This window comes from Tenebrio molitor, chromosome 2, assembly GCF_963966145.1.
Source record: "Tenebrio molitor chromosome 2, icTenMoli1.1, whole genome shotgun sequence".
Classification (NCBI taxonomy): domain Eukaryota; kingdom Metazoa; phylum Arthropoda; class Insecta; order Coleoptera; family Tenebrionidae; genus Tenebrio; species Tenebrio molitor.
Genome location: NC_091047.1, coordinates 21,834,390 through 21,844,300, shown reverse-complemented (window position 1 = coordinate 21,844,300; position 9,911 = coordinate 21,834,390). Strand labels below are relative to the sequence as shown.

Here is a 9,911-nt window from a genome sequence, read left to right as displayed (position 1 = left end):
TGTTTCCACTAAAAAAATTGCTTATTTAATATTTTTTATAAGTAGGGCCCGCATTTTAGGCAAAATGGACTATTTTTATTTTTTAAGGCACATGTATGAAACTTGTCTATAAATGATTTCTGGCTTAATTAGAGTAATTAGAGCCATATTTGATTCTGCCTATTCGGCCTAAAATGCCCTTTAAATACCTATTTTACCTTTTAACTGCCTGAACATGCCTAAAATGACCAAAAATCAATTTCATTTTTGCGGTTTTTTCCCAATTTTCGAATTCTGGGAAGTTTACGGTATTGAAAATGTAAAAGTGGTACCTCAATAAAATTTACAATGCTTTATGATTTTAAAATTTAAGGAGATGTAATTACTGAAATGTACAAAGTGCAGTACAATACAGGAATTACTTTTTCGCTTTTACGGTTGGGACCATGATGTCAGCGGTAAATACTCCGACAATACCTAAGTACCACAAACCATTAGACTGGACTGGCATAAATTACAGAGTTTATCTGTTTGCCTCTGTTCGAAGGGGTGCAGGTATACGCGGTCTAATGTTTTCTGATACTTAGGTATTGTTAGAAGCTTTAACGTTTATAAAATGGTCCTTGCCATAAAAACGAAAATTAAAATCCCGAAGTGAAACAATAAGAGAAACCTTAAGGGTGTCATTTTCTAAAAATTTAAGAAATATAAAATTAACTCAAACAAACAAATTTGTCATTTCTCGTTTACTTTATCTCCGTGCAGTGGTCGTGTTTCTTGTGAACCTGTTTAAAGTGAACATAATGCCGAAACAAAAAATTAGTTTACGCGAAAAAATATTACAGTGGACAAGCAAGAAAGATTTATATGAAATAAAATCAACCCGAGAAATGTTTTGTAAAGCTTGTGGTAAACTGGTAAGTTAAGCATAATTAAAAATATGTCATTTTATATTTTTTACTTATTTGAAAATTTTATTTTTTGTAGTTTATATGCGAAAAAAAATGTCACTTGCAACAGCATGAGCAAACGGCCATCCATAAAGAGAACATTATGACACCGCTTCGGCAAACGTTGCTGACACAGAACTTGGAGGAATCGGCAAATAGTACATTCAATATGGAACTTTGTAACGTCTTTTTAGCTGCCAATATACCATGGCACAAACTACAAAATCCTGCGTTTCAGAATTTTCTGACAAAATATTGTGGTAGAAAAATTCCGGATGAGTCTACTTTACGGAAAAATTATTTACCAAAATGCTACAAAGATGTATGAACATACTATCTTTTAATATTTAATTTAAAATTATTTTCACTTTTAGACTATTGACCGCATTCGGAGTGAGCTGGATCCTTTTAACATATGGGTTTCAGTTGACGAAACAACAGATGCACTTGGGCGATATGTGGCGAATTGTCTGGTTGGGAAACTTTCAGAAGATGAACCTGGAAAATCTTATCTTTTGGCGTCTAAACAATTAGAAAGAACAAATCATGAGACAATAGCTAGATTCGTAAATCAATCTTTAGGTAAGGGTTTTTCACTTTTTTAAATTTATTTTGATTTAAAATTTCTATGCGTAGAAATCTTGTGGAGTACCAGAGTTGTTGCTGAAAAGTTTCTTTTGTTTGTAACGGATGGAGCACCATATATGATAAAATCTGGTAGACACCTTAAGGTGTTTTATCCAAAAATTGTGCATGTCACATGCTTAGCGCATGCTTTAAATCTAGTGGCTGAAAAAATTCGCTATCAATATGAAGATGTGGATAATTTAATTTCGAACGTGAAAAAAATTTTCGTTAAGGCACCTTTGAGAGTTGAAATGTACAAAGAAAAACTAAAAGAAATGCCACTGCCTCCACAGCCAATTTTAACACGATGGGGAACATGGCTTCAGGCTGCTATGTTTTACAGCGAACACTTTGATTCCATTAAAGAAGTAAGTATATAAAAGATAAGCAAATTAATTGATTGTTAAACTGTTTTTAACTACTCACAGGTTGTCATGTCCTTTGATGGAAGTTCTGCTGTTGCTATTCAAAAAGCACAGTCTATAATGAAGAAACCCGGAATAAAAAACCAATTAATTTATGTTCGCAGTAATTTTAAAATAATCTGCGAAAGTATTACTCAATTGGAAAAAAATGGGTTACCTTTAACCGATTCAATCAAAATTGTTGAAAACGTATTTACCTCCCTAAAAAAATCTCCAGGCCCTGTAGCAGCAGTAGCATTAAAAAAACTTGAAGATGTTACTGAAAAAAATCCTGGATACAAATTTCTTCTAGAATTGGCAAGAATTTTTAGAGGTGAAGATGTGCCGGAACATGACACCAAAATGGAAGAAATTTATTACAAATTTGCGCCCATTACCTCTTGCGAGGTAGAAAGAAGTTTTTCAAAATATAAGTCCATTTTGGTGGATAACCGACAATGTTTTAAAGTAGAAAATTTAGAGCAATATCTTGTATGCAATGTAAATACGTAACAATGTAAATAACTAACAAACTTGTAGTATTGTATATTAATTAATAAAAAATAATTAGTAAATATCTTGTTGTGTGTACCTACTTAAAACTTTAAAAACACATTTTTTAATTTAATTAACCACAACTTTAAGGACCTAGTATGGCTTATTTTCAGTTTTTAAGGGACTATTTGCAGTAGTTTAAGGGACTATTTTAGGCACCTATTTCCGACTTTTTAATTGCCTAAAATCCGGGCCCTATTTATAAGGTATTATTCCCGAGCTTTATTGCCAAACGCGACGCCACTGGAAAGCAGATTTTTTGCTGAAATGTCAAAGAAACGTCAACGATGTGCTGTTGTTAACCCAGAAAACAAAACACGTTTACTGCAGTTGTAAGCAATAATTATCCCAGAGTAAGTTGTAATTAATTAATAAATAATAGTTTTTTCGAGAGGTAGGAAACCAACAAAACGCGACTGTGTATAGCAAGTATATAGTCCATTTTTTATTATAGTCTGATGAGCTTAGTCTGAATCAAGAAGTCGACATGACCTGTGTCTGCTTTCGACATTTGACAGCAGTGCATGGTGTCACTAATATATGAAAATTTATATTGGCATCTTGAGACAAATTGAGATTTTGAGTTGTGTTCTTTCGTGCTTTCATGATTTTTCTGCAAATTCATTTCTCCGTTTTCATTTTGTTTTTCAAAAAACAGTTCTTTTCAGAATTTCATAACTCTTTTGAACTATTTATCAACTATAATAGATACAATGTATTAAAAGTTGTAGAAATGTTGAAAACAATCAGGTTTGGACTGTCTCTCTTTCTTCCTAGATTTTGTTTCGGCAATGCCACGGAAGGTCAATTCCCTTACATGCTAATAAGAAATTTGTTAATGTATTTTACAAGGGAACGAGATAATAATGGTCAGCTTCTGCCAGTGGCTGCTGTTCAAGAAAGAGTTGTGTAGCTTTTCCTTGGCATCATACGGCGGAAATTTCAAGCAAAATTAAACAAAATAATCACAAATGTAGTTAAAACCTAACCTAAAAATTTGACGTCGCTAATGGAATAAACGTACAACTGGCGTCATGCCAAAGCGAGATGCATATTGGGACGGACTTAATAAAATACGTACAAGAATCCAATAGCTTGTTTTACATTATGTTGAAAAGAGATAGCAATGTAACAGTTGCTCTGCTTATTAATTGATCCATGGTCTTTACATATTATGCTTACGATCAAGCTAAGACAAACGTTTCGATAAAATAATAGATGAAGTAGCACCCTTGATTTGGTTTTCTTTCATCACGGTACATTTAATAAAAATTTGAGAATGCTGAAAAAAGTCTCCCAATCAAGTGAATATTAATTTGCTGTTTCTCTGAATTAAAATTTGCTAACATCAAATGGTTTAATTAATTATTCTCTGACTTCAACTGAAATTTCCAAAAATATAGAAACGCATGTTTTACTCTACTGCAACGTTATTCTCCATGAACATTTATTACAATTGTAGAACTGTTGCATTCTCTCATGGGTAGTGACCGTGGAAATATCTGCGCGAAGGCGGAGCGATAATCCAGTGAAAAATCTGTAAATGAAAACTGAAAACGTCGACTACTTTACATGCAAATGGGTCGGTTTGTACCGCCGCGCCTACTTGAGACAGATATTCGTTGTTTGCGCAGATATATCATAGTCCATGAGAAAATCCAATACCTTGGATACCTACTTGGGTTTATCTCAAAGACGCGTAAAGTTTCAAAGATCGTTGTGCTACATCACCACTTTTAAGGATTATTGTACTGAGAAAGATTTGGAAAAATAAAAACAATTACAGTTAACAAAAATTCAGACCTGAATGAATGGTTGTTAAGGACGTTTCGTTGAAATTGCCGAAAATTTAAAAAATCTTAATTTGGCGAATCTATTTGGACCATTAGATACAATATCTGGTTTTTCAAGAAATATTTATTAGATTACTAGGCCATTCATCATCTTAAAATTGCTGTATGACAAACCCTTGTTTCTTTTTACGAATTTTTAACCATTTGTGTCTTCCAGAGGCAGTTGCACATCGTAAGATGCTCAATTTCAGTTGAAACGACTCAGTTGAAAGCGTAATTATCTTGTTCTTACATCAAAGAAGCAGTTGGTGCAAATTTGCGCTTAATACAGACCTGTGTTCGTAATTAAGCCGGTAGTTTCGAGCTGATTATGGGAAAAAGACTGCGATACTCGCTGAAAGGGTGAGCTGTGCGATCCATCATAGGTCGGTTATCGCGTGGTGGTGAACCGACGATGAACCGAAGCCGCCACCTCAACATCAATCAAACTTGCCACTGCAAGCGGTGGTCGTAACGTATAAAGCATCAAAGAGTGTACTGATTTTGCGATTCGTATTTTTACCAGAGTGGTTCGACTGCTTTTGTTAAACCGATAAAATTATGTCATATTTCCTCTCTTGTACTTTGCAGAAACGTTATGATAATTTAACCAAGAATGCACCAAATGCTGTATTGTAAAAATTCACTATTACAATGGATAAGACAAGTTGAAACTCTGTGCAATCCATCTAGTTAGCTAACATTCATTTTCAAAATGAAATTTTATTTTCCACCATTATTCTTACTCCTAAAGCTTCCAAAAAGTACTTTGTTCGTGACACCTTATGCGATGTAGCGTTATTGTGGTGCAAAACTATTTCATTTCAAGGTGTTGTAAATCACTTGAATCTCTTTTAGTTTTGATTGGAATAGAATCTTTAGGAGTCATCCATTGTGCCTTTTAGCTTCAAGTTCAAATGTAATATCTAGATTTCCTCACCTGTTACCTCCTTTAGATGTAGTTTTCTGGTACTTTCTGCCTTTTTTGTTGCATCACTAGATATGTTGTTGACCACCTGTTATCATGGAACACCCAGTAACAACAAAAAAATATTTAAGCAAACACCTTGTACACACAGAGACACATAAACTAACACAACCATCGTATTCTATAGAGGTAAATGTAAATCTCTGGAGATTCCTCCTTACAACAACAAACTGTTTAATGAAGCCAATGTATCGATTTTCACACAATACACACACAAGAAAACCATAACTCCGTACATTATATTAATTTGCTTATGCTTTGATTTAGTACAATTATTTCTAGATTAATCTCCATAATTAATTACAGAGTTACAACTATTCCGAAATACTCATATTTGAATGTAGTGACTACGTCGACTAATTAGTTACATGATATTCGCCAAAAATTTCCAGATCTCTTAAAAAAGAATTTATTATCGAACAGAGATCCTAGTTATTTCGGTGTTAGCGAAAGAGAGTGTTTTGTAAAAAATCGCTAGGCAAGTGGCATCGAAAAGCAAACGTTCGTTTTCCAAATAAAAATATTTTCACAAAATTGGTGACATTATTAGGGAAGTTGTGTACGCCAGCTCGTCAATACATCAGCTCGTTCTTCGACGAAAATTCGTTAGCACTAATGCGTCTTTTATTGGAGCGATACCTTTGACATCGCATAAAGCAGATTTTGTCGACGTTATCGTATGTTACCTCTAATTGGGGCTCGCATGATACTGCGAAGAATTTTTCAGTTTGTTTTTTAGTCCCATTTAATGTCTTTCATTATTATGTTTGCTTATTTGCTCTTTCTTCATCTTTCTATTCGAGACTAATAACATACTTTCCTGTCGACAAATAAACGTCGCGCTCTCCAACTAAATACTTTACGAACAAGAAATAAATCGAGATAATTAATTACGAATAACTCCGCCGGATTCGCTCCTAATTAAATTATGCTGCACTGGACGGTTCATAAATAACGTCGCAGGAAGAACTGTTGAAAGGAAACCAGCAGCGAACAGGATCTGACCAACGCTCACTCTGATAACAATTCAACAGTTCTGCTCAAACTGTTCGATTCTTCAGATTAAATGGCACACGGCTGAAATTCTCAGGAAAACCAACGTTCCAATGCATTTCAAACACAAAGGATATCCCAAATATTCTCTCTTCTTTAAGAAATACGGCGATGGCTTCGGTTGCTCCGGCGAGGGTCTCTGCAACTCTGTATGTGGTAAAGTTTTTAAACTTAAACACAAGCATTTGGGCATTACGAATTTCCATCATCTTTGATCTAGTTAAAATCTTCATAAATTTTTAAACTAGTAATTAGTTAATTACAGAGAAACATAGTTGAAGTATTTTAAGCTTTAAAAGTGTTATTGGAGATTATCCACTGGACTAGTTTATTTTACTATCTAAGACTCATACAAACAAACGAGACAATAAGAAGAATGAGTGGTAAAAGAGAGAGATAAAACGGCTCGAGGAGCATTCAGCAGTGATTTTCAGGAAGAAACATCAACTTAAAATTTATTTAGGAGGAAGATATTTGGAGACAAAAATTAACATGATTTGCATAGACAAATCATAACAAGGACTAAGAAGTTTAGATAAAAATGCGTTAAGAAGGTTAAAACAAAATTAGATGTGAAAAAATAACACAGCGTTTTTCATCTAAAGCTTGTTTGACACGATGCTAAATTTTGTAGAAAATTTGTTAGAAAATGAGAGAGACCCTCAATCAGGACCAATGAACGATCAGGATCATAGTCTGTCTTTGTCAGATCCTGATCCTTCATTGGTCCTCTCTCATTTACTACTCAATTTTCTCAAAAATTTAGTATCGTGTCAAACAAGCTTTATAATTCAGATATGAAGCTATCAAAAGTCAATACAAAAGGAGAAATAATCGTATTATGTGTGAAAGTACAAATATTTTGTTTAGTAATAAAAATAATTTCAAAAAATTATAAGAATTATTTAAGAAAATTTAATAGATTTTGAACTTAATTTGGAAAAGCTAACAGAATATTATTTAAAAGTAAATGTATAAATGCAATATTTCTCCTTAAAATTTTCAATTTATAGTGAATTGTTTATTAAATCATTTTTGCCATCAGGTAAGAATGAAACGGTCTGTAACAAACATGTTTTACCAAGCTGAAAATTGGATTAAAAATTGAATGCAAACAGTTTCATGTATTTTGACCAAGTATTGACAATAAATTGATAAAAATTATATAAATAATAAATATAAATAAGTAATCCTGATCCACGATCGTGAGTATGAGTCCGTACTCCGACCAATAACACGATTACGCGCAACTTTTATATATCATAATTACTGTGCAATGTCATAATTTGCGAATTTGTTTACGTTTTGTATTAAAAAGTAATAATTACATTCTGATTGTGAAAATAATGACCTTTAGATGTCGTAAATAAAGTAGCGTATTCTACTCGCGTGTAATGACCTCATGAGTTTGCGGTAAGTAATAGCATCATTGCACGCTTGTTGATTAATACACTTTTAAAACGACATGATAATTTTAAGAGCTTTGTAGCAAAGTGAACGATTGTTTTATTGCCCGATCGAAAACACCCACTTCTAATCAAAACATTCAGGAGTGATTGTATCATTGTAGAACATTCTGTAAAAATTTCAAAATTTTAATGAAACAGGTAAATATCGGGCCTTCAAATAAATATATATTTAAAGAAGGCGTAGGCGACATTCACCGGTTTTTGAAATAAATGGAATTTTATATTAACAAAATTTAGCTATGATTTATTATTAAATTGGACGGTCACTTCCACAAAAGAGGTTGACATGGGTTATTTATGATACCCTTTATGGACTGAAGAATTAGATACTAGAAAAAGTTCTCAACAGATGTTTGTTGCCTGTTTACCAACATCGAGGTATTTATTTATGGACACTAGTTGTAAATCTTAGTCATTTTCGCTGTTAATGTTAAAATTGGCATAATTCAAAAACTAATACTTTTCTTTTGATGCGAATTACATAATTATGAGGATGTGCCAAAAAACATTTTTTTGCTTAAAATCGATTTTTTAATTTTATGGCTCTGAATGTAACTCTAAAGCTTCGTAATTTTTTTAATAGGGTTTATCGTGCGGGCGGTAAAACTTGACTCACCCTGTACTGTACTGTACTGTGCTATACTGCAGCAATCGTGTACATTATGTAGATGTAAAACTAATACAGGGTGACTGACGAAAAACCTTTGATGCTGTATCTTGCTTATTTTTTATCCGATTTGAATAAATGACACCTCAAATGAAATAATTTTGAAAACACTTCAATACCAACTAAATAAAAAAATTATATTGCGTCCGGTTTTTGACAGATGAACATCAGTTTCTTTTTTTCAAATAGCACTGTACATTTTTTTTTATTCAGTATTGTAGAGATTTGTCTTCTGAATATAAAAATGCAAAGAACTATACCCATTCATTAAACAAAAGTCAAGAAATTAAAGAGTAAATGTACAAAATTTAAAAATCAAGTGACTAAAATAAACAAGAGAGAAGTTTGTTCTAAACGCTCGAAATGATTAAGTGAGCTCTGAGTATTCATTTGTCAAAACAGTTTGAAAAAAAAAAAATTTGTTACACAGTCTAAGACTGGTTTTACAAATCTATGAGGGGCATGATGACCAACTCAATAGACCGGGACCAATGGCTTAACGTGACTTCCGAATCACGAGACAGAATATAGTCCTTTTTTTTTTATTTCTCCCTGGGTCGGAATTGAACCCGCGACCCTCGCGTCCCTGAGCCGAAACGAACTCCCTTAGGCTATATTCTGCCTAAGAACAACATAATTATTATTATTATGTTGTTGTGGAAAAAAAATTCCAAAGGCGACGTGTGGTGTGGCATTTTTGGAGATAGAATGTACTAGTGGGTCCCTTTTTTATTGATAGCAGTCTTAATCAAACAAAATATCATACTATTTATTATCAAACGAAATAAGCAATTTTCTGGATGAGATACCATTAGCAGTGTTGAATAGAGTCGTGTTTCATCAGGACGGCGCCATACCACATAATGCAGATTTGAATCCATTGGATTTCTTTATATTCATTCGAAACTTTCGAGACAATGTTTATTTGACCCCACCAGGTACCCAAAAAGAGTTAAGAAAAAAGATATAGTGACGTCACGTTTGAATCAAGAAGTCGACATGCCGTTCGTCCGTATTTGACATTTGACAGCAAGGCATAATGAGTTGTTTATGTTACCGCCATTGTCAAGAAATTATAGTATTTTCTAGTGTTGGACATAATCGATATACTTTGATAATCCAATAAATCGAAATAATCGCCGTGAATAATTAAAATATCATTCGACTCTCCTATTATGAATGATGCGCATGCGCAGTTGTTATACTTACGCCGCGTTGTGTCAGACGCATGTCAATAGTTCTATGTTACTCAAATCGTACGGTTGGGAGTGAGATACATAGAGCGACCATCTTAATAGCGCACGCAGCAGAGGCAACTAACTTGTTTGACATGTGTTGAAAGGAGATAGCTACATACACGTAGTTCGTGTTATAAACTGATACAACT

General features: G+C 33.4%; 1 long non-coding RNA gene across 1 annotated transcript; it reads left to right on the top strand.

Annotated features, from left to right (window-relative positions):
* The first annotated feature begins 1,328 nt into the window (after window positions 1-1,328).
* On the top strand, window positions 1,329-2,683 carry LOC138124665 (uncharacterized). The gene is made up of 3 exons (XR_011157236.1): window positions 1,329-1,511; window positions 1,566-1,924; window positions 1,985-2,683. It is a non-coding gene; the product is annotated as an uncharacterized lncRNA (long non-coding RNA).
* Window positions 2,684-9,911: the final 7,228 nt, after the last annotated feature.